Here is a 26,242-nt window from a genome sequence, read left to right as displayed (position 1 = left end):
TTGGCTTGACCCTATCTTATATCACTTTTGGGTTATTTAAAATAGGACAGACCTGGGGTGTCTGGGGGGCTCAGTCGGTTAGGTGTCCGACTTCAGCCCATGTCATGATCTCATGCTTCATGGGTTCGAGCCCCGCCGTTGGGCTCTGTGCTGACAGCTCGGAGCCTGGAGCCTGCTTTGGATTCTGTGTCTTCCTCTCTCTCTGTCCCTCCCCTGCTTGCACCCTTTCTCTCGGTCTCCCAAAAATAAATATTAAAAAAATGTTTTTTTAATAATAAAAAATAAAATAGGACAGACCCGCCCGGATAGACATTTTTCCAAAGAAGACATACGGATGGTCAACGGACACATGGAAAGATGCTCAACATCACTCATCACCAGGGAAACGCAAATCAATCACAATGAGATATTACTCCACACAAGTCAGAATGCTGGCATCAAAAAAGACAAGAAATAATAAGTGTTGGCAAGGTGGAGAAAAGGGAACCCTCACAAACTGTTTGTAGGAATGTGAACTGGTATAACCACTAAGAAAAATAGTATGCAGTTTCTTCAAAAAAAGTAGAAATAGAAATACCATATGATCCAGTAATTCCACTACTGGGTATTTACCTAAAGAAAATGAAAACACTAATTGGAAAAGATATATGCACCCCTATGTGTATTGCAACAATATCTGCAATGGCCAAGATAAGGAAGCAACCTAAGTGCTCACTGATAGATGAAGATGTGATATATATATATATATATATATTTTTTTTTTTTTTGAGAGATCAAGAATCAGAGCATGAGCAGGGGAAGGGCAGAGAGAGAGGGAGACACAGAATCTGAAGCAGGCTCCAGGCTCTAAACTGTCAGCACAGAGCCCAATGCAGGGTTTGAACCCACGAACCGTGAGATCATGACCTGAGCCGAAGTCGGACGCTTAACCGACTGAGCCATCCAGGCGCCCCAAAGATGTGATATATAAACACACACACACAACACACACACTGGAATATTACTCAGCCATAAAAGAATTAAAAAAGAGATCCTGCCATTTGTGACAACATGGATGGACCTAGAGGGTATTATGCTAAGTGAAACACGTCAGACAAAGAAAAATATATGATTTCACTTATATGTGGAATCTAAAAAAACAAACAAAAAATAAATCAGAAACAGATCCATGAATACAGAGAACAAAGTGGTGGCTGCCAGAGGGGCAGGGGTTGGGTGGAAAGACAAAATGGGTGAAGGAGGGTGGGAGACATAGGCTTCCAGATTATATAATGAGTAAGTCATGGAGGGCAAAATATACATCATAGGGAATATAGTCAATGGTACTGTGATAATGTTAGATGGTGACAAATAGTAGCTAAGCTGTGGTGGGCATAGCATAATGAATAGAGTTGTGGAATCACGACGTTGTACACCTGCAACATTGTGTATCAATTATACGTCAATTAAAAAAGGTAAGATATGGGGCGCCTGGGTGGCTCAGTCAGTTAAGCGTCCGACTTCAGCTCAGGTCACGATCCCGCAGTCTGTGGGTTCGAGCCCCGCGTCGGGCTCTGGGCTGATGGCTCAGAGCCTGGAGCCTGTTTCAGATTCTGTGTCTCCCTCTCTCTCTGCCCCTCCCCTGTTCATGCTCTGTCTCTCTCTGTCCCAAAAATAAATAAACGTTAAAAAAAAAAAAAAAAAAAAAAGGTAAGATAGACCCGTAGTTCTATTCTTGACATTATTCGGTATCATTCTTTTGGACAAATTAGAGTAATTTTTTCCTTGAGGAGGCAAGCTGGTGCAGCCACTCTGGAAAGCAGTTTGGAGGTTCCTCAAAAAACTAAAAATAGACATACCCTACGACCCAGCAATTGCACTACTAGGTATTTATCCACAGGATACAGGTGTGCTGTTTCGAAGGGACACATTCACTCCATGTTTATAGCAGCACTATCGACAATAGCCAAAGTATGGGAAGAGCCCAAATGTCCATCGATGGATGAATAGATAAAGAAGATGTGGTGTGTGTGTGTGTGTGTGTGTGTGTGTATATATATATACGTATATATATATACGTATATATATGTATATATATACGTATATATGTATACACACACACACACACACACACACACACACACACACACAATGGAGTATTACTCGGCAATCAAAAAGAATGAAATCTTGCCATTTGCAACTATGTGGATGGAACTGGAGGGTATGATACTAAGTGAAATTAGAGAAAGACAAATATCATATGACTTCATTCATATGAGGACTTTAAGGGACAAAACAGATGAACATAAGGGAAGGGAAACAAAAAGAATATAAAAATGGAGGGGGACAAAACAGAAGAGACTCATAAATATGGAGAACAAACTGAGGGTTACGGGAGGGGTTGTGGGAGGGGGGATGGGCTAAATGGGTAAGGGGCACTAAGGAATCTACTCCTGAAATCATTGTTGCACTAGATGCTAATTTGGATGTAAATTAAAAAAAAAAAATTTAAAAAAAGACACAAATTAACTTGTCCAAGATTAAAAAAAAAAAGAATTTTTTCTTGCTTCATTATGTCTTCAAAGTCGTGCCTAAAGAACACCCTACTTCCCTCTCTAAATATTTAAATTATTAGATTTTGCCTCACTGAGTAAAATTATTCCCCTATAAAGATTTGTCATTATTTAACTTTTCCTTAAACTTCTAATGATAGTTTGCAACTTTTGTTAAAGATTCCCTTAACATCCATATGCTTTTTCTTTAAGAAAGCACGTAGGTAGCATGATATATTAAGCAGTACCATTATAATTACTATACTAATGATAATGAGGACTGGATTCAACGATTACTTATTTATTAGGTAAGTCTGTCCTGCAGGGCTAAACAAACATAATAATATGTCCCAGCTTGCGAGTAGCTGGTAATCTTATTAGAAAGGCAAGAGCTACATCTGAAATAATTTTCCAAATTACAGAAAGCATTATCAATATGCAAGAAAATAAACATACTAGCATGGGTATTTACAGTAAAATTAAGTCCCTTTTATTATTAGTTGATATACCAAGGCACATGAGATAATAAAAACTGTAATAGCAGCTAACATTTACTACTGGCCTTCCCTCTGCTAGGCATTTCACACAGCTCTAACCCTTCTAACAGTCCCGCCAGGTACGCACTATTATCTCTATTTTTACAGGGAATATAAGATGCTTGCCCAACACTGCAGAGTTTGTAAGTAGCAAGACAGAGGTTTGAACTCAAATCTCTAATTCCCAAGAGATGATGCTTCTCATCTCTGTGGGTGTAAACATGATTTTTGGAAGGTTCAATTTCTAGAAATGTGTCCCATACCAAAAGATAGCAATCGAGAATCTTGACATTTTCTCCCACAGCAAAAACCTCACTATTCCATGAATGAAAATTCTACAATTAAAAAAAAAATTTTCAGGGGCGCCTGGGTGGCTCAGTCGGTTGAGCGTCCGACTTCGGCTCAGGTCACGATCTCACGGTGAGTTCGAGCCCCGCGTCGGGCTCTGGGCTGATGATGGCCCAGAGCCTGGAGCCTGCTTCCGATTCTGTGTCTCCCTCTCTCTCTGACCCTCCCCCGTTCATGCTCTGCCTCTCTCTGTCTCAAAAATAAATAAACGTTAAAAAAAATTAAAAAAAAATTTTCATATATATACAGTATATGTATATATATGTGTGTATATATATACATTCACTGTATATATATGTACATATACTGTATATATATATATATACAATTTCATATATATACTGCAAATACCCATGTATGTGTATTTATATATACACATACACAGACTTCCCGGTAATTCATCATGCATATCAGACCTCTTGGTTTTTAAAAGTCAATGTTTCATATGTTACCATTGCCACAGAGCCCTCCTTTCTTACCCAACTCCACCCCCAACACCTATTAATTCCTGGAAGGTCTAGAGGAGCTCAGCTATCAAACAGAAATATGAGTCACAAGTGACAGCCACATACGATTTAAAATTTACTAGTAGCCATATTTTTAAGTATACTTAATATATTTAGTCCATAATATCAAAAAATATTTTGACTAAATGGAAAATATTAATATAAATACATTAATAAAATATTTTAATTTAATTTTTAACCATTCAACATGTAATTAACATAAAACAAATTAGATATTCTACATCATTTTTTTCAGACAAAGTCTTTAAATCTTACAGTACATCACAACTGGTGCCAGTCATGGCTCAAGTGTTAATACCCATATATGGCTAGTGGTCACCATATTGGACAGTCCCAATCTACAGATTTCTGTAGAATTTAGTTAAGGTAAAACACTTGCTTACAGGGCCATTTTCCCCTTGTTAGCTCTTGTGGATAGCCACAAAGTGGAACTTTTAAGAACAGCTGTAGTGATAGGAATAATATTTACCCTAATTATTTACATAGGGTTTCCTAGAGGTTTTGTCAATTTTTTTTTTTATGCAAGAGGTGAAGGGAAGGGAGTTGCCACAGCCCTTATTTTCACCAGAATATACCCTGCCCACCATACATACATGTGCAGATTTAATTTGAAACAGGAAAAAAGTTGATCATTAAATATCAGTTCCAAAGATAACCCTAGTCTAGCCATTGAGCTGAAATAATCCTAATCTTCTAAGAAACAAAGTTAAATTTTACATGCTTCTCACATATTTAAATACCTTAATATATGTTTCTAAAAATAAGTTATTTCTGGCTCAGTGGGTAGAGCATGCAACTCTTGATCTCAGGGGTTGTGAGTTCAAGCCCCACACAGAGCTTACTAAAAAAAAAATAAAAATAAAAATAAAAATAAGTTATTTCTTTCTGTTTGTGTCAAATGACCATAATTATTACATGGGGAAAAAAATCCAAAAATTATTTGAAAATAAAAGCAAGCAATTTGCTAAAAGGAAACTAAAGCTGATGCTGAGAGCTTCTGGATCAGGTATCCTCACAGAAGCCTCACATCTGGCTCACGTGCCCATTTTTATAAACCAGGAACCAAGACTTGCTCTTGGCCGGTGGTTCTCTAGCACCTGGGAGGTTGTTAAAAGTGTGAATTCTTGGGCCCATTCCAGACCTACTGGATCGGGAACCCAGGGGGTGTTAAGCCGTCTGGGTAATTCTAATGCACACTCAAGTTTGAGAACCACTAGATCAACATGGAACTGGTACTTAAACCATCTGTTTAACTCCAAAAGTTGTGTACTTTTTAGAAGTTTTTTGTTTTTGTTTCTGGTGGGAAGGGGTTGGGAATATCTACACGCGCACGCGCGCGCGCGTGTGTGTGTGTGTGTAGTAAAATACACATAACATAAAATTTACCATGTTAACTATTTAAAAAAAAATTTTTTTAATGTTTCTATTTATTTTTGAGACAGAGAGAGACAGAGCATGAGCAGGGGAGGGACAGAGAAAGGGGGGAGACACAGAATCCGAAGCAGGCTCCAGGCTCTGAGCTGTCAGCCCAGAGCCTGATGTGGGGCTCGAACTCACGGAGTGTGAGATCATGACCTGAGCCGAAGTCGGACGCTCAACCGACTGAGCCACCCAGGCGCCTCCCGCATGTTAACTATTTTTAAGTGTATCGTTCAGTAGTATCAAGTCCATTCACATTGTTGTGCAACCATCTCCACCACCCATCTCCAGAAGTCTTCACCTGGAAAACCAGAAACTCTGTCACCCATTTGACACTAATTCTTCATTCCGCTTTCCCTCCAGCCCCAGGCAACCACCACTGTCCTCTCTGTCCCTATGAATTAGACTCCTCTAGGCATCTCATAAAAATGGAATCTAGAAGTAGAATCTAATTTCACTCAACCCCTACAGCTGCAGAAAAGTTTGGAAAGTACGGAAATTTCTAAAGAGGAAAATGAAAATCACTTATGATACCACTGCCTAGAGGTGACTGCTAGGGACTGAACTGTTGTCTCTCGCCAAGCTGGTGTCTGAAACCCTAACCCCCAGGATGACTGTGTTTGGAGACAGGGTCTTTATGAGGTAACTGAGGTTAAATGAGGTCATAATGGTAGGGCCTTAATCTGATAAGGCTGGTGTTTTTATAAGAGGAAGAGATACCGGAGCTCCCATGAAGACGCAGTGAGAAAACAGCAGTCTGCAAGCCAGGGAGAGGGCCCTGCCCAGCAATCAAATTGGCCGGCACCCAGATAGATGCTGGACTACCCAGCCTCCAGGACCGTGAGAAAATAAACTTCGGTTGTTTAAGCCACCCAGCAGCCTATGGTACTTTGTTACGGGCTCTGGAGCTGACTAATGCCGTGGATGCTGTGGATGATTTTTCAGTCTTTTTCTTTAGTACATTTTTATTTTTTAGGTATATTTTTATACTTAAATGAAATCAAAGCCCATATGCCTTTTTTTCACTTTCCCAGCATTTTCTAAATCTTGTGTTCTGCAGAATTGTGTTCAGCAGGACCTTAATTTTTGGAAACTGGGTTTCAAAGTGACGTCAGGTTTCTGCTGCTAAATTCTCAGAGGATCTTCTATACTAAACTGGGAATGTCAAGATGGGCATCTGTTAGATTTGATCTCTAAATGTCTGGGGAGGGAAGGAGGAAACTCTGTATTATATCTCCTGCTGTTCTGATCAAAGTATACTACTGGACAGCTAATAGGAATTTCAAGGGGGCAATGCCCAGTTTTGGAAGGAAATACTGGCTGACAGGAGCAATTCACTTCAGGCAAAAAGTTCATTTCATTTCCTAAAGGAACCATTCATTTATTCATTGTTAGCAGATTAGTCTAATGAAACACTGCTTTAATATTACTTTTTATAATAACTTTTATTATTTTTTCAATTTTTAAAAGTTTATTTAGAGAGAGAGAGGCAGAGAGGGAGAGAAAGAATCCCAAGCAGCCTCCATGCTGTCAGTGAAGAGCCCTGCGTGGGGCTCAATCTCATGAACTGTGAGATCATGACCTGAGCCGAAACTGTCTGACGCTTAACCGACTGAGCCACCCAGGCAGGCGCCCCTATAATAATTTTAAAAAGCAGTGATAGCTGACACCCAAATGGGTTAGGCACTATATAAATCTTTATACGATGATCTCACTTTATCCTTACAAACTTCCTCTGAAAGGTAAATTCTCAATCCAGAGGGAGAAACTGGGCACATTTCCTCAGAGAGGTTATATAATTTACTCAAGATAGCACAGAAAGGGGGCGCCTGGGTGGCTCAGCCGGTTAAGCGACTTTGGCTCCGGTCATGATCTCGCCGTCTGTGAGTTCAAGCCCCGAGTCGGGCTCTGGGCTGACAGCTCAGAGCCTGGAGCCTGCTTAGAATTCTGTCTCCCTCTCTGCCCCTCCCCCACTCATTCTCTGTCTTCCTCTCTCTCTCTGTCAAACATAAATAAACATTAAAAAAGGAAAAAAAAGCACAGAAAGGAGAAGAGCAAGGGTTGGAACTCCAATCTGTCTGGTTCCAAAGCTATTATTATCACAATAGTCTTTTCTTTTTAGGTCACATCACTGCCTTGTTTGAAAACCTTTGATTTTGAATATGTAAAGGAAAAATTCATCTACTTTGACCTTGCATTTAGTGCATTTCACAAACTGATCCCAAAGTCCCTTCCCAGCCGTCCTTTTTTTTTTCTTTTACAGACTTCTAACTCCATCAGAGAACTTTCCTGTCCTGCCCCTTTCTTACACTCCTCACCTAATTTAGTTCTCTCCCACCTAAATTTCTCTGCTTATGCCATCTTCTCATGGTCAACAAATCCCTTTAGGCTCCAGTTCAAATTCCATTTCCTATCTGTAAACCTTGACTGCTCGTTCTTATGCTCCACATCCATCAAGAAAGCCCCTTGGTTATACTTCCAAAATAGATCCAGAATCCTCCACTGTCTACCTCCACTGTCATCCCCCTAATACAAACCATCATCATATCCCATCTGGTCTCTCTGCTTTCACTCTTTTACTCCCTCCAATCTCTTCTCATCCCAACCTCCTGAGTAGTCCTTTTAAAACATAAGCCAAAACCCTCCAATGAATCCTCATTTTCCTCACTATAAAAAACAAAATCCTTTTCTGTGCTCAGCTGTGAAAACCTGCAATGCCCTACACGATGGCTCTCCCTGTCTCCACCCCTCACCCCCAATTCTATCCTTTGCTGACTTGCCATGCCTTGAACTCACCAGGCATGCTCATGTCTCGGCCCTTTGCACTGGCTGCTCTCTGCCTGGAATGCTGTGCCTTCGGATATCCTCAGGCTTGCCCCTTACTTCCTTCAAGTTTCTGCTCAGTTGATCATGACCTACCATGACCACCTTCCCATCCCCCAGCACTCTACACTTTCCTTAACTTGCTTTATCCCCACCTCCCCCCCCCCCCCCCCCCCCATTACTTACTACAGTGCTTATCTAGGTTTATTGTCTGTTTTCCCACCAGAGCAGGGCCTTGGTCTTTTGCTCACTGAGGGATCTGGGAGTCTAGAATGGCACCTGGCACAAATTAGATGCTCAGTTGATTGCTGAATGAATGAATGGATGGATGTTCTCACACACTTTAATCAAAGGCTCTCTTTTGCTCTCACTTGTGCTACTCACTTGGTACTTACCATATACTGTTGTGTATTTTTCTGGGTGCCCCTATTATCCAACTAGCTATATTATGTATTCCCATAACCTCCAAGTGCTCTGTACAAAATTAGCATTTAACAAATATTTGATGATGAAATATCAGTGTAGTGCCTTTCTCTTTCACAGTAGACACAGTAATATTTTAAAAAGTATTCATTTTTGATATTCTGCTTAGAAAAGAAACTCTAGAAGGAAATTTTAGAAGAAAAATTTAGAATATGTAACTTTTAATTTAATTTTTTTAAATGTTTATTTATTGTTGAGAAAGAGAGAGAGTGAAAGAGCACGCAGGCACAAGTGGGGGAGCGGCAGAGACAGAGAGGGAGACACGGAATCAGAAACAGGTTCCAGGCTCTGAGCTGTCAGCACAGAGAGCCCGATGGGGGACCCGAACTCAGGAACAGTGAGATCATGACTTGAGCTAAAGTCAGACGTTCAACTGACTAAGCCACCCAGGCGCCCCTAAATTAATTTTAAAAGGATGAAGTATTTTCTACACACACACACACACACACACACACACACACACACACACACCCCAAATCCATGTCATGCTCTGAAAAGAAAATATTTGCTTAGTGACTTTCATCTTTCATGGCATCTTATAACCTGAAGACATTCTTGAGAGTCAAGCACAAGGTAATGTTTTGATAGTTAGGTAATATGAAACACAGAACATATTTAAAAAAATTTTTTAACGTTTATTTATTTTTGAGACAGAGAGAGACAGAGCATGAACGGGGGAGAGTCAGAGAGAGGGAGACACAGAATCTGAAACAGGCTCCAGGCTCTGAGCTGTCAACACAGAGCCCGACTCGGGGCTCAAACTCACGGACCATGAAATCATGACCCGAGCCGAAGTTGGCCACTTACCGACTGAGCCACCCAGGCGCCCCCAGAACATATTTTAAATGATAGTTACGAGTTGGGAATTTATGCAACATGTGACAAAAATAAAAGGTTAATGTCACGTAGGTTTTATGTCACAATTTTTGATCTAATAATAGAAAGTTGTAGCTGGGGGGTATTCAACTCATGAAGAAAATGCATTTTAAAAAACAACTTACCTATCTATATTCACATTATGCAGGTATTTAAAGTGTTCATTTACATGAACATTTGAGCCTATCTCTCTATGTTGTGCATGTTGTGTTGCATATCCAACGTGTGCTTCTGAAAAACAGTTTAGACAGCTTTCTAAATAAGCTGCAGACGGGCACCTGTGTGGCTCAGTCGGTTAAGCATCTGACTTCGGCTCAGGTCATGATCTCCCAGTTGGTGGTTTTAAGCCTCACATCAGGCTCTGTGCTGGCAGCTCAGAGCCCGGAGCCTGCTTCGGATTCTGTGTCTCTCTCTGCCCCTCCCCTGCTCACACTCTGTCTGCCTCTCTCAAAAATAAACAAATATTAAAAAAATTAAATTAGCTGCAGATTTTTTCCTCACCTTGACTGCTGCACATGCATAACTTCCTCCATGAGGATTGAAGGGGAAGCTCTGTAAACAGACTCCTGCACGACTTAGGGTAACTTCTTAATCGATTATTTGTCTAATTTAACCATAAAACTTTAATATGACCATGTAAATGAAAAAAACATGTACAGTAATATATTAGTACTCAGAAGACACCATTTAAAAAAGAGAAGCACATTTTCTTTGGTATGTATTTGGTATTTTCCATGGCATAATGTCCACTTTACATTGCTAAGTATGTAAAGGTCCTCCCCACCCCTTTTTTTCAAACAGCATGGTTACCCAAATTTCATTTCTCTTTGTATTATTCTCTCTGGGCATTTACTTTCAGATTGTTTTATCTACATGATATATGCTGTAACAGAAAATAATAAGGGTATCATGTGACATATGAAGTCAGACAAACATGTAAAACAGTAAAACAAAAAAGCCATCTTGAGGTCTATGGATAAAAGCAGCTCCAAACATATCTAGTAAATATTAATCTTTTAAGTGTGATCACACCCAGAGAAAAGGGCTTGGCTTCCATGGAGCTCTCCAATCCTAAGATTCTCACAGATCTGGTGAATCAGAATACAGATAGGAAGAATAAAGCGACCTATTTCTAAATGTATTTCTTTGCACTTCTAGGAAATGCCAGAGTTAAATCTAAATATAGCAGCATGCATTTTTATTTTAAATCCGGGAAGAAATACTTCCAAATCAAAACCACATGAAAATAACTTTTACGCTCAGTAGTCAGGAGGAAAAAAATGTGATTTTTTTTTTGTGGGTAATAGTTGTCTATACATGGAAAGAGTTACTTCTAAGTTTTAAGACAGTTCTCACATGAAAAGAAAATCCTAGTATTCTACTTCCCAGGTTATGTCTAGTTTAAAAAACTAAAATTTTCTCTAGTTTAAAAAACTGAAGTTTTCTAACTTTCATTGCCGTGAATTTTAACTTTGTAACAACTTTGACAAACACAAAGATTTTTAAATTTAATCTCTCAAAATGGCATCCAGGTTTCTCCAGTTCTGTTTATTGAGAAATGATTTTTTTTAAAGATTTTATTTTTAAGTAATCTCTACACCCAACGTGGGACTCAAACTCACGACCCTGAGATGACTGAGCCAGCCAGGTGCCCTGAGAAATGATTTCTGAAAAAAAAAGAAAATTATAAACTACCCTATTTTATTTTCACAAAACTATCAGTTATACTGCACTGAAACTAAGCTTATTCAACAACTATGGCTTTTTTTTAATTCAGAGGAAATGCTTAGGACTTGAAAACGTACTGCTAAAAATACACTGATGGGGGTGGCCATAACACTGTAAAATATTTTCTAAGGAGCACTAAAAACTCTAAAAACTGAAGAAACCAGATAAGCTGATTTATCTTCTTAAAAAGTACAAAAGGAGGGGCGGCCTGGGTGGCTCAGTCCATGAAGCATCTGACTTTGGTTTTGGCTCAGGTCGTGATTTCAGTTAGTGAGATCGAGCCCCACGATGGGCTCTGTGAGGACAGGGTAGTGCCTGCTTGGGATTTCTCCCTCTCTCCCTCTCTCTCTCTGCCTCTACCCCACTCATGATCCCTCTCTCTCTCTAAATAAATAAACGTTAAAAAAAAAAGTTCAAAAGGGGTCATTTTGAAATATACTGCAAGCAACTTTTATGGGTGGTTGATTCTAATACGTACAATAGCAGCCTTATTACTCCTTAGTTATGGTCAAGATATTTACGGACCACATAACAAATTTTGAGATTCTCTCCAGCGTGACACTTACCACAAGATTTTGAAATTCTTCATCTCCCCAACTTAGGCTTCCCACTAATAAGCAGTGATAGAGTTGGTTCTCAATGGGCAAAGGGGGAAAATTCAAGTTAGTTCTTGCAGCCTTGCATGAAGAACTCATGTGCTACCTCAGAGTGTTCAGTAAGCAGCATGCGGCTCAAGAGCTATAGATCTCAGCCCTGGTGAACTCAAGAACCCACAGGGCGAGTGTTTCATGATCTTTTACTCCTGTTGCCTATCAGGGCTAAGCCTTTTGGAACAGTCAAAAAGGAAATAAAAATTCCTTTTGACATGTTACCTTACTGGCCACACTTAGTAAATGTGCCTTATGTTCAACCTTACAGTATGGCCTCTTTAAAAGAATGTTTCCTTAAAGTGAATCACACTTTGAACATTTCATTTTTTAATGTTTATTTTTGAGGGAGACAGAGCGTGAGTGGGGGAGGGGCAGAGAGAGGGAGAGAGAGAGACAGAATCCGAAGCCGACTCCAGGCTCTGAGCTGTCAGCACAGAGCCTGATGGAGGCTTGAACCCACAAACCGTGAGATCATGACCTGAGCCGAAGCCGGATGCTCAACCGACTGAGCCACCCAGGCGCTCCTGAACATTTTAAGTACTTCCACCCCAAATCTGTACTTCTAATTACTGTGCTTATATTGACATTCTAAGCACGGGTACAACTTGAGCTGCACCGTATCATGCTTAATTAAGGTCCTAAGTGTTCTTTTTCCCAATTAGGATTTTTTTTAAGTGAAAGATATGATTCATAATCTCTGATTGCTACCAAAGATAGAGCTAAAACGGTCCCCATGTTTGACTCACCTTACTGTGCAAATAAAAACCGAGTTATCTGCAGAAGGGGCAGAATAAGAGCTCTGACCTAGAATTTATCACCGTAAGAGATTCTGGTGTTTTTGGTCGCAGTTTTTATTTATCACCAAAAACACTACTTTTCCCTAGTCCTTCTACTGAAATCAAGGTCATCCAATTTTAATATATTAAAATGTTCAGTAGGCAGTCATCTGTCAATTAAATCTATACACGGGCTTAATACTGATGGCAAAATGTATGATGCATGGGTCTACAGTATACATTCAAATCCCAGCTCTGACCCTTAGTAATGGAATCTTGGGTAAGTTATCTACCCTTTGTAAACCTCAGTTTCATTATCTCTACAGACAAAACCTACCTCCAGGGTTACTATGAGAATTTAATAATATTAAAACATCAGGGCTGGAAATAATGTTAAGGTTTAACAAGTATTATTTCTCTTTCCCCCCTATTCTCTTCCTTGTGAAAATGTTCCAACTACAGGTGAGGACAGAAAACATAATTTCTGATGATACAAGGAAGCATCCTGGATTTTGGTTGAACTGAGATAAGCCTTTGCTAGAAAGACAATACTTTTCATACCTCATTCCCTCACATTTTCACATTCACCCTTTTTATTTCAGGTAATAGAAGTGTTTAATGTGTTTGCAAGACAGCCAAAGAACCCACAAAACCAGAAAATGTTCAATTTTACAACTTTATTAAAAATTTATCATCAAGTCACAACCATATGAATTAAAGTTGATAAAGATTAAGGGGAAGGGGAACCTGGATTTAAGATCTAGTACAGTGAGGTCTCAGGATCTTTTCCTGATTGGATGCAATGTGAGGTGAAGAAAATAAACAGATCAAAGCCCCCACAGCCGCTTCCCCCCAAGACCTTTCTTCTACTTTCCCATACAACACGCGGACAGCCCCGGAACTCTCCTGAACTGCACTACAAATGGGCAAGCCGTCCCCAGCAGAGCCACATCCTGGGCTCCAACTTCCACAAAGTGAGGTACCACTTACAAGGTCTCCACGTTAGGGCTTTCCTTTAAAGTCCACACCCCATTCCTTTCCTGTCAGCTCTCCCACTTCTCCACACTAATTGAACAACCCTTCCCCCTCGCTGTATTTTCCACTTCTACTATAGATCATACTGACCACGGAGAGATGGATCCTCTATGTTAGCTTAATTCACATTGCCTCATTATAGTCAAGTCCCATTTCTGGTACCCCCCCCCCCCCATCTGATACATTCCACAAATTGACTCCTTTTCTCCTTAAACTCCAAGCCTTTTGCCTCCACCCCTAACAAATGACCTTGCTATCTTTCCAGTGGAGACCACAGACATCTATTTTGAATCTTATCATCTACCCCGTTCTTTTTCTCGAATTTCACCTATTACTTATTCTGTAGGCAGGTTGAGGAACACAGGACCTTATGAGAAGGTGAATGAACGTCACTCAAAGAATGCAGAAAGGCGTGGTTGAAGGGAGTGCTACACATTTCCATTTGGTTTTGTCTGAATCTTTAAAAAATGATTTTCCCGGGGCGCCCAGGTGGCTCAGTCGGTTAAGCATCCGACTTCAGCTCAGGTCATGATCTCACGGTTTGTTGAGTTTGAGCCCCGAGTCAGGCTCTGTGCTGACAGCTCGGAGCCTGGAGCCTGCTTTGGATTCTGTGTCTCCCCCTCTCTGCCCCTCCCATGCTCACACTCTGTCTCTCAATAATAAATAAACGTTAAAAATTAAAAAAAAAAAATGATTTTCCCAATACTTCCTTTCTCCCTCCTCAGCCCATAATCTGCTTTTTCTCATCACCCCCAGAGATCAGAATGTATAAGGCACTGTTGATCTCAACCAATCTCAAAAACCTTTCCTTTTGGCTCCTATCATTTTACTCTACCTGGACTGTCAAACATTTTTAGTCAACAAATGTTTACCGAATGCCTGGCTTCTCTGGTTTTTAAAAGAATGTTTATTTATTTATTTTGAGAGAGAGACACAGCAGCATACAGGCAGAGAGAGAGAAAGAGAGAATCCCAAGCAGGCTCCACACTGTCAGCACAGAGCCCAATGACGGGCTCAATCCCATGAACCCGTGAGATCATGACATGAGTCGAAATCAAGAAGGGGACACTCGACTGCCTGAGCCACCCAGGCACCCCATGCCAGGCTTGTTTTAAATGCTATGCTGAAGGGTTAGAATAAGTCAGTGAACAGGTTAAGAAAAAATTTAAAATTTCTTGGTCCCACTCCAGAATCTCTAGGTGACTATTTTGCACACTCAAGTTTGGCATAAACATGATAAAGTGGAGATACTCTCCTTAGCCCCAGTAATTTCAGATACAATTTTTAAAGCTACTGTCTTCCATAGAAAATACAGTATTTTAGGAGCACCTGGGTGGCTCAATCGGTTAAACATCTGACTTTGGCTCACATCATGGATGCTTTGTGGGTTCAAGACCCTCGTCGGGCTCTGTGCTGACAGCTCAGAGCCTAGAGCCTGGAGCCTGTTTTGGATTCTGTGTCTCCCTCTCTCTGCCCCTCCCCCACTCACACTCTGTCTCTCTCTCAAATATAAACATTTAAAAAAAAAAAATGCAGTACTTTGCAAATAGTCCAAGGCAGTGTGCAAGTAACATCTGTAGTTGCCACAAATGTTTAGATGTTATTTTTATTGTGGTAAAATACATGATGTACTGTCTTTAAGTGTCCAGCTCAATGGCCTTCTGCCCATTCACACTGCTGTGCCATTGCAGCTATTATCCAACTCCAGGATTTTTCATCAACCCACCTTTAAATTCTTTCCCCATTAACTCATTTTTTATTAACCAAGAACAAGTCTCATGGTTAACTTCATGGCCCCCACCCCCATTCTCTTCTCTTGCTTTCCTACCCAGCTAACATTTCAAGGTTCATTTTAATTGTCCCCTGAAACCACCTTTAAGTCCTAGTTTCTCTCTGCTGTCACATGTGGGGGTGAGGGGTGGGGTGGGGTGTAAAACTCCAGTCCTGGTCAAACCAATCCCCTGCCCGCTCTTGGCTTCCCTTGTAACAGCTGGATATTGCTGGCAAAAAACTACACAACTGGATGGACCGGTTTCACTTCAAATTCAGAGGCGAGGCACAGCCAGGCAGTCCTGTGTACAGCAATCCTACCTCGCTTCCCAGGGACTTAGTTCACAATCCTGCTGTCCAAGGTCATGCACACCCCTTCTTCCTCATTGCTGGTCTTGACTCAGACTTCATTGAGAACACAGATCATAAAGCCGTGTATTCCATCCCCAATTTATAAGCGTCTTTGCGCTGTGCCCATATTCTCTGCCTCCTCTCCTGCCACTCTGCAAGTCGTCTTACTCCTGTCAAAGGCAAACCCTCTTGTGTTTTGAATAGCTTCTCACCTTCTCAACAATTCTGCTCCTTTGGTAGTCTTATCTCTCTTCTGTTAGTCACTCCCTCCCTCTTAAATATTCCCATTAGTCTATTTAAAAATGCTCTTCCATTCCCCGCCATTTAAAAAGAAGCACTTCTTCAACCCTCCCTCCCTCTCCAGCCACTGCTGTGCTGTCGCTCTCCAGACTTTACAGCAAAACTTCCCCAAAAAGCGGGCTACGGTCACCCCATCCCATCCTCAGTGCATTCTGATTTGGCTTCCATCCCCATATGCCACTGAAACTCCTTGTCAAACAGCCACCTCCATGTTGACAAATCCAAGCGGTCATTTCTCTATCCTCAGTGTTCTCAGGAGAATTTGGCAGAGAAGACCATTCTCTCTTGAAAAGAATAATCCATTCTTCCCATTTAATGGCCCTCTCAGTCTCTTTTGTCCAACCTTTAGCCACTGGAAGCGTTTTAGGGTTCGATGTTAAGACTTCTATGATGACAAATGATCTCAACTAGTTCCATGACATACTATTCGTATGCTAGTGACTCCCACAATTTATGTCCACTCCCATCAGCTCAATTTGAAGATTCGCTGCCTACCTGACCTTCCACTTGGAGGTCTTGCAAGTATTTCAAAAACATAACAGGTCCCACACAGAACTCGTTACGCACCCTTCCTACCTGTTCCTCCTCCAGTCTTCTCCAACCAGCAAATGGCACCATCGGCCACCAAAGCTTAGGCTAGAAACTTGAAGTCCTCCTTGATTCCTCCGTCTCTACAGATAACTCATTAAGCCAATACTTCTGATTCCACCTTCAAAATACATCTGAATCCCACCATCTACCCTGCACTATCCCCACTGCCACTGTGTTTGCTTAGATACCATCAGTCTTGAGCCGGCTACTGCAATAGCCTCCCTGTCTACTTCCCCTCTTGCTCCATACAGCAGCAGTGATCTTTAAAAACAAAAACAGGGGCGCCTGGGTGGCTCAGTCGATTAAGCGTCCGACTTCAGCTCAGGTCACGATCTCACGGTCCGTGAGTTCGAGCCCCGCATCGGGCTCTGGGCTGATGGCTCAGAGCCTGGAGCCTGCTTCCGATTCTGTGTCTCCCTCTCTCTCTGCCCCTCCCCCATTCATGCTCTGTCTCTCTCTGTCTCAAAAATAAATAAAAACGTTAAAAAAAAAAATTAAAAACAAAAACAGCAGCTCAGTCGTTAAGCATCTGACTCCGGTTCAGGTCATGATCTCACGGTTTGTGAGTTCAAGTCCCACATCAGTTGGGCTGGAGCCCTGCATTGGATGAGCCCCACTTCTCTCTCTGCCCCTCACTCACTTGCACCCTCTCTCTCTAAAACAAAAACAAAAACAAAAACAAACCCACCAAATAATAACCACTGTCCCAATGAAAGCCCTTCAATAGTTTGTTATTTTGAATAAAACAAAACCCCAAACTCCTGGTACAGCCGAATACAGGAGGCCCTAGAAGATCTCTCAACTCTTATTTCATTCTCCTCTTGCTTCTCTCTAACACCCATGCCCTTCTGGGCCTTCCAGGTCTTTGCACTTTGTTCACAGGTTAGGACTGTCTCCCCAGCTTCCACACAGCGAGTAGTACAAGCTCATGTTTCAAGCCTCAGCTCAAGTATCACTCTCTAAAGGGATGCCCCTTGACTCTCACTAGCCAAAAGTCATTCCCCACAACACATTCTTATAGATCTACCAGCTTAACTTTTTACTGTTTTTCTAATCTCCAATTATCATGATTATTTGTGTTTAACTTACTTCCTGTCTTCCCCACTATATTCTAAATTCCATGAGGGCAGAGATTTTGTCTGCCTTGAATCCCACGAAAGGCCACTTTATTATGTTTTAAGTTAACTAATTTATTTTAAAAGTAATCTCTGCACCCAATGTGGGGCTTGAACTCACAACCCTGGAATCAAGAGTCACATGTTCTACTGACTGAGCCAGCCAGGCACCCCCCACTAAAGGCTACTTTAAAATGAAGAAGCTAGGGGCGCCTGGGTGGCTCAGTTGGTTGGGCGTCCAACTTCGGCTCAGGTCACGGGCTCAGGTCACGATCTCGCGGTCCGTGAGTTCGAGCCCCGCGTCGGGCTCTGGACTGATGGCTCAGAGCCTGGAGCCTGCTTCCGATTCTGTGTCTCCTTCTCTCTTTGCCCCTCCCCCGTTCATGCTCTGTCTCTCTCTGTCTCAAAAATAAATAAACGTTAAAAAAAAAATTTAAGGGGCACCTGGGTGGCTCAGTCGGTTGGGCGGCCGACTTCGGCTCAGGTCATGATCTCGCGGTCCGTGAGTTCGAGCCCCGCGTCGGGCTCTGTGCTGACAGCTTGGAGCCCGGAGCCTGTTTCAGATTCTATGTCTTCCTCTCTCTGACCCTCCCCTGTTCATGCTCTGTCTCTCCCTGTCTCAAAAATAAATAAAACGTTAAAAAAAAAATTTTTTTTTTAAATAAAATAAAATAAAATGAAGAAGCTAGTCCGGCACCTGGATGGCTCAGATTCGTTGAGCGTCCAACTCTTGATTTCAGCTCAGGGCATGATTTCATGGTTTGTGGGTTTGAGTGGGATTCTCTGTCTCCCTTTCTCTCTCTCTGCCTCTCCCCTGCACATACTCTACCTCTCACAAAATAAATATTTAAAAAATAAAAATAAAACGAAGACGCTCCTCCTCCTAAGCAGGTTTTAGATTTCTTCTCCTTTCAAGCTTTACTGGGTTTTAGTCAAAGAATATAATTACTCTGGCATTTACCATGAAACACAAAGGGAGAAAAAGCACAATGGACAGTCAAAGCCTAGACCTCCACCCGCCCACTAGTCTAGACTGGACACGGACTGCACACAGGCGCTTAAGAGTTGCTCCTTATAAAAATGTTCAAACGTGGAAGGAGAGAGAAATGTGCGCATAAGATAACATAATTTTGACATCTGCATCACAAAAGTTTTTAACCATTCCCCCTAGCAGTTATTAAACACAACAGTGACTAAAGAAATAAAGAAAGGAAAGCACAGAACAAATATACACGGCTCTTGCTCCAGAGAAGTTAATGATTTTTATCGCTTAGTTTCCTCCCATTTTGGCCAGGTCAGCTATTCATCACCTGCTCTGGATGTTTCTTCCTGACCTTCCGTGTCCTGAAAGCCTCCTCTGTTCTTAAAAGGTCTCATGTTTAGAGCCACTTCACCATCCTACTTCCCAAAACCCAAAAGATATCCTCCGAATTCAAAATTCTGAAAAGAATCCTTTCCCCCAAGAATTTATTTCTAGGTCCCTCCCCCACCCCCGAATCTTTTCTACCCTATTCCTCATTTCTGTATCAATCCTAGATTCAATTCTATTTTTGTTGCACAGCTGTCTGGACTAAACTAGATGGCCCAGCTAGACCTAGAAGCCTGTATGTTATATAACTTTTCAGCAGAAGGAGATACACATTTGAAAACGTACTGAGATTTTAAAGTCTTAGAATACCTAAACCTTCTTTCTGTAAGAAAAGGTTCAATAATTTGATAAATGGCAGCTAGAGGAGAAAAAAGAACAAGCAATAAAACTGTGTTGAAACTCAAAGCGATATGGGCCTCATGTTTCCATTCAAAAAAGAGCCAGCAGCACAGCACGCGGTATATAGTATAGCGATAGTCCAAATGCATATCTGTGTCACAGTGGAATCACCTGGACAGCTGTCGACTAACACAGACTCGTACATATTTGCTGGGTGGGCCAGAATTTCAAAATTGGGCGTTAGGGACAGCAGGAAGTTGAAAGTCAGAAGCTTAAAACTGAGATTGTGTAACACATTAGATGTTTTGGGGAAACCAACAGTAACAGAAAAACCCTACTGGCCCTAACAAATAATGGGGGGCAAAGGTGATGTTACAAATCTGTATTTAAACATATCTCGCTCCAGTTGCTTTTGAAACTCGGATTTGGACACAAGCCAAGAACATGGCTTTTGGGATCCAATGTCAATTCTCCCACTTAAAACCATGAGACCAAGAACCATTTGTGTATCTGGGTGATCCTCTGGTATAAAGAGATAATCAAATCAACACTGCAGGGCTGATATAAATAAGAATTAAAGGACCAGACACACACATGGAGTAGTGTTCAATATATGGTACGGTCTTATTAAAGGGGATAAAACGGCCACTATATAGACTGGTTATAAACACAAGGACACACTTACTGGTGCCCCGATGTTACTTTTATCCACTAGAAATTACTTACTTACTTTCCATCTCTGTGGACTCCTAGGGAGATGAGAGCTTTAGACTTTTTTCCTCCTCCCAATAATCTTTCCAGTAACAAAAACACAGTTAAAACCCACACGCATCTCTTAATACAGACCTACGACACGACAGATAAATACTTAAATGAATGATTTTAAGGCAACACTCTAGGGAGTCAGAGAACTGAGAAGCCTTATTATATCGATGAGAAAGAGATGAGCCAAAACGGTGCGGGGGGGGGGGGGGGGGGTCTCGTTTTTGTTTTTGAAAGGGAAAGGAAAAAAAAAAAAAGTCTAAGCGTTTCAAAGAGAGTTTAATTTTTCGGATCAGAGTTCTGAGAACTGTTTTATTTTTTTTTTTTTTAAATTTTTTTTTTACATTTATTTATTTATTTTTGAGAGACAGAGCACAAGTTGGGGATGGGCAGAGAGAGAGGGAGACACAGAATCGGAAGCAGGCTCCAGGCTCCGAGCTGTCAGCACAGAGCCCAACGTGGGGCTCGAACTCATGGACCGTGAGATCATGACCTGAGCCAAAGTCGGACGCTCAACCGACTGAGCCACCCAGGCGCCCCTCTGAGAACTGTTTTAAATCACTACCATTTGGAATAATTAAAATGAAAGCCAACAAGATGTTTCAAATCACTGGAACCCATAACCTTTTCACAGTTGGGACTACATAAATGTCTCTCCAGGACTGCTTTAAAATAAAGCAACTAAAGAAATAAAACTAACGTAGGGTGCCAATCGAGAACCGAGTCACTAGAAGGCAGGCACTGTCCTCGACTCTTTCTTCCTGCAATTTTGTAACCTGGTTTGACTCTACTCTTCAAAACTAACTGGAAGAGGATGAAGGAAAAGCCTCCATGCCCTGCCCTGCCCTCGGCCAGGCCAGGGAAGACAAAGCCGTGCGGTTTTAGGCCCCAGAAGAGCTAACGAGAAGCCCCCTCCCCTCCGAATTTGACCGGAGGGGGGTCTGCGGGCTCAGAGAGGGAACCCGCCGGCCGCAAGGTCCGACCCCAAGCCCCACTTCTTCCCTCCAACACAAGTGCTAAGGAGCAGGACGCCGCCGGCCCCGGTCCCTTCCCGCTCCGGGCCGGCCTCCTCGTCTTTTGGGTCCGGGGGCACGGGGAAGGCCAAGGCTAGGCGGCCCCGGCCTCGGCTCCGGCCCCATTTACAGAATTCTGCACCCCAAGCGTGGCTCCCCGTCGCCCTCGCCCTCCCGGCGCCCGGGCCGGAGAAGCGTCCGCGAAGGGCGCCGCCCGCGCCGCCAGGGAAGATGGCGCCCGCGGAGCAACTGCGCCACCAGCCCTGGCGACGGGCCAGGCCCAGCGCCATCTTAGCGCCTTCCAGCCGCAGCCCCCCCCCCCCTCAAGATCCCGCATTCGGGGCGACTCGGGGGGCGCGAACCGCGTCGGGCCCGCGCGCTCTCGGCCAAAACAGTGCCGCCACAGCCTCTCGTCTCTTCGGTCCGGCCGCGCGGGCCCGACAGAAAGTGCCTGGGTGGGCCTCGGGTCCTCGGCGCGGCGCGAGGGCTGGTCCGGCCCGGCCGCGGGTCCTCGGCGGAGCTCCGGAGCCAGGCGGCGAGGCGGCCGGGAAGAGCCAGTCCCGCCGGCGGGCGCGCGCAGGACCGGGCCCCGGCTGGGACCGGCGGCCGGCTCCGAGCTCTCGCCGCGGCCGCCCGCAGAAGCGGAGGGAAGCAGCAGCCAGGGTGAAAAAGGAACCCGGTCCCTGCCGCCGCCTCCCTCCCCACCCTCTCCCCTCCCCCTCCCGAGACGCGGGGTCCATTTTGCCGAGAAGAAAGAAAATGCGATTCACACCCAAGAGCTTCCGAGAGAGAAAAGAAATGAGGGGGGGAAAACCGAGGGGAGGAGATTGGAAAAGCTTATTTTTCTTCCTCGCCCGCCGTCACTCCTGGCCCTCCCTGCCCCCTGCTCGCGGCCTCGCCGCGCCGTCCTCCCCACGGCGAGCCCCGCTCCCTCCTTCCCGGCTCCCGGCGGCTCCGGGGGGCGGAAAACACACTCACACTCGCGCACACAACTAATTTTAAACCGGCTCAATCAATGAGTCATTAAAAGGCTTCCCTCCCCTCTCCTCCCCACCACCAACCGCCACGCCACCCCCCTTCCCAGGCTCTCTCCCTCTCCCCGCTCCAGAAATTTGCATCCGCGGAAAAGGAAAAAAAAAAAAAAAAAAAAAAGGCGCCGGGGCCCCCACCCCGCCGAGGCACCCCCAGCCCAGCCCCGCCGCCCCCTGCCCGCCCGCGCCCCCGCCCGAGACACTGAACTTGGTCTTCCCGGGGCCCGGGCGGCGCTGGGAAAGGCATAAACACTCGATTCCCCTTTTCTCCGTGTCCATTAAACATCCACCCACCACCACCATCACCCACCCACAAACCCACCCCCCCCAAAAAAAAACACAGCCTTAGCCAATAGCTCTCTGGGCTGAAACCTAATATCCTGGTTTTGGCAACTCGGTGTTTAATTTGCTCCTCTTTCTTTTCTGTCTGTCTGGAGATAGATCTCCAGCCCCCCCTCCCTCGCTTTCCCCCTCCCCGAAGGAAAGAGGCAGAGGAAGGAGGTTGTGTGTGTTTTTTTTTTCTCCTTGAAATTTTTATCACAAAATTATAATACACTCAAAGGGAAACTCACCGTCATGAAAAAGCAGTGCCTTGTCAACGGGGTTTCTGCGCCATCGCACCAGGGGCGGCGGCGGCGGCGGCGGCGGGCGCGGGGCGCGGGGCGCGGGCGCGGGAGCTCCCGGCCGAGCGGCGCCGGCCACACGCGCTCCGCTCTCTCTCTCGCTCACCCCCGCGCCGGGCGGCGGGCGCCCGCTCCCCGCGCCCGCCCGGCCTTCATGCTCTGCGCCCGGGCAAACCGCTCGCCTGCTCGTCTACCTCCAAACTTCGGTTCTCGCCTAGCAAAAAATGTGGAGATTAGGGGTTTTTTAATTAAAAAAAAATTTTTTTTTTTCCAAAAATCAAGCTCCCAAGCTGTCAATTCCTGTTTCCTTTGGGATTCTTTTTAACTTCAGAAATGTATTGGTTTATTCAAGAAACAGGTTTATTTGGCTTTTTTTTTTTTTTTTTTTTTTTTAAGATCTACAAGATGCGTGCTATTCTTTGCAGGCGCCCTGCACACACACACACACACACACACACACACACACACGCACGCACACACCAGTTTTAGCTCGACGGGGGAGGAGGGCGCTGGGGGGTTAAAAAACAAAACCCACAATATTTGTCTAGAACTCTGATTAGAACCAGTAAATACTTTTTTTGCATATACCTTTTTTAAAACTAAAACAACACTTTTACTTAGTTATTTGGCAAATAACTGATTCATTCTAACTTTTAAATGTACTAGGCTTTCCTTTGCAACACCCTCTCTTCCCATTCCGGAATGCTGTGAAACCTTATCTGTGATATCTGTAAGTCAACATTAAAAAGAAACAAAACACAACACAACTTCAGCGGCCAAGATGAAGGCCAGGAGCTGATTAAGTCACTCTCAAAACATCCAATTCCTACTGCCTTCTCTTTATGTAGATATCCTTTATTACTACATTTGTGGAATTTTCATTAAATGATTCCCAGTCTTAAAAAGGGAGCTACCCACTCTTTTAACACTCTTTGGTGCAAGTATAATTACCACCCGTTTTTAATCTCAAATCTCAAACTGTCGAGACGTCTCCATAAACCATCTAGCCTTCAGAGCGTTTATGTAAATGTTAATTATGATAGTGTGGATTGGGAAGGGGTGCCTTTGTGTCTAGGTTAATTATATTTACTTTTCCTGTAAATGCCCACAAAAATACAGTGGGGGTCTCGTTCTCTTTTAAATAAACATCAAGGGCAGGTAAATGATGGATTGGACGAGAATGGTGATTTGGATTTTTAAAAACTCCATATGTAAGCCCCAGAAATGTTCCAAATTCTTTTAAGTTAGTTTGTAATACATAGAGCAGTGGGAGTCCTGCGGATAAACAGAATATTCAGACCCATGTCCCCCAGATATTTGGTGAGTTTCAAATAACAATTATCTCTAGATTTAAATTAAGGGAAACTGTTTAGTTTCTATACCCCCTTAGGATTAAAAAACATAACACTAGTGCACCTTGCTTGCTTTTATAAGGATACTGTAACTAACCTATATTGCACAAGATAAAAATGTAAAGGTTGGCATACAATGTTGTCATATTCAAGATACAAAATCTTTTTAAAAAACAAACCACATCTTGCCCTAGTAACTGCTGTTCTGTCATTCACAATGTATGCTTTGTATTTGGACATGCCTTAAAAATATATTCAGTGATTTAGTATCACATAGTATCACCGAGGTGTTTTCTCAGAAAATGTGCTTCACATTCAGTCAGGGCCTTCCTGGAACAGTAGTCTTTGCATAAATTAGCATATTTCTCTACACTCGACAGTTGGACCAACCAGTTTTCTAATTGGCTTGGGAAATTTTTAAACATGTTTTAAAGTGCCCTTGGATTGGCTGGAATTTAATTATAATACCCATTCCGAAGAATTACATTTCAAAAGAGTTCATGGATTATTCATGGCAATTAGGGCCTACCAAGCAAGTTCTACAGCTGTTGCTCTACAGTTCCAATATTAATGGATTTCAGGAAGCTATTCCCCCGAGTCACCCAAAACCCCAAAGAAACACAACTTTGACTTTAAAAGATCGCCAAACAGAACTGAATTTATACACTTATAAAGAGTGTGGGGCATTGCAGGATTTTTAAAGAATGTCCAAAGTGTAAGAGCACCGACATTTCCTGGGAGCCTACTAAGTACCACCTACACACTTATATACATCATTGGCTAAACCTTCACACAAGCCTGTAGAGTAAGGTTTAATCGTCCTGGTTTTGCAGCTAAGGCTCCCAATGATTTCAGTAATTTGCCTGGGGTCATCAATCTCATAAGGGCTGGTGGGGGACCCTAAGTCAGGTTGATGCTAAAACTCCCCCCTCTTCAAGGCCTGAAAAAGGATCTTGGGAACAAACCCTCCTTCCTGTTTTAAACAGAGTTCAATACTGTGGCACAGGCAGAGGGAGGGGACAGCCCTCTAATTTGTGACAACATACTTTGAGAATGCCAGCTGTCAAATCTAATTTTAAATTTTGGGGTGTGTTGCAAAATCCCAGAACAGCAGTGGGGAGAATCTCAGATTCACCAGATCACCACCAAAATGGACATCGTTAAATAATACAACAAAATAAAAACTTTATTTTTTCCCATGTGATTAAAAAAAAAAACATTTTAAAATAAGGGATATGCCTTTATACATAAAATTTTAAACTGTGGTTTATATCAACAGGATTTTGGTATCCGAATGTACGATTTGGAAGCTTTTTAAGAGGAAAGTTCTTAGTGGCTTGACTATATACAAATCACTTTAATAGTACTGCCTGCAAAGTATGTACAATTTAAATGGTCATTCCTGTGATTCCCATCTCTGTGTGTGATTTAGAAAGAAGGGCAAGTGGACATAGGAAAAAAAAAAAGGAAGAAATTAAATTATAATTGAAATGTTCTAGCATGTGTTTGTGCCTCCAAATACACGTCATAAATAAAGGCTCCATGTCCACATAATACAAGGTGAAATACATGTCGTCGTCGTTGTTGTTTGTCTTTTCTCTCCAAATGTTCCCCTTGGTTGGTGGGCCATTCTCAGAAGGGGAAGAGTGCAAATGCTGAGAGTAAGTAGCGATATGCATGACCAGATGTGTCCTGATCACAGAAATACCAAAATATATCAGATGAGTAAGTGCTCTATAAAGTGTTTGTGAAATAAAAATTTTTAAATGGTCAATGTGTATAAATAAGGCATATACCTTTATTTGTACCTCTAGAAGTACTTATACTCTGGGGCTTAAGTGCGTTGGCTCTGTACTCAGGCTGACCTGGGTTCAAATTCTACCTTTGTCACATC

General features: G+C 42.9%; 1 protein-coding gene and 1 long non-coding RNA gene across 5 annotated transcripts in view; one reads left to right on the top strand and one right to left on the bottom strand.

The window, feature by feature from the left end:
• The window catches only part of LOC132666341 (uncharacterized), a 30,940-nt gene extending 17,538 nt beyond the window's left edge, over window positions 1-13,402 (top strand). Inside the window, exon 3 of the long non-coding RNA XR_009604615.2 lies at window positions 13,300-13,402. This is a non-coding gene — a long non-coding RNA (uncharacterized LOC132666341). The remainder of the gene's footprint in view (window positions 1-13,299) is intronic.
• BICRAL (BICRA like chromatin remodeling complex associated protein) overlaps window positions 1-26,242 on the bottom strand; it is a 108,960-nt gene that overhangs the window by 56,191 nt on the left and 26,527 nt on the right. For all 4 annotated transcript variants that reach the window (XM_060614389.3, XM_060614388.3, XM_081795741.1 and 1 more), the window contains exon 2: window positions 22,946-23,210. The gene's annotated coding sequence lies outside the window, so the exon portion shown is untranslated. The remainder of the gene's footprint in view (window positions 1-22,945; window positions 23,211-26,242) is intronic.

The sequence above is a fragment of the Panthera onca genome, chromosome B2, assembly GCF_046562875.1.
Source record: "Panthera onca isolate mPanOnc1 chromosome B2, mPanOnc1 haplotype 2, whole genome shotgun sequence".
Classification (NCBI taxonomy): Eukaryota; Metazoa; Chordata; class Mammalia; order Carnivora; family Felidae; genus Panthera; species Panthera onca.
The sequence above is the reverse complement of the archived record's forward strand: the minus strand, read 5'-3'. Positions and strand labels throughout refer to the sequence as shown.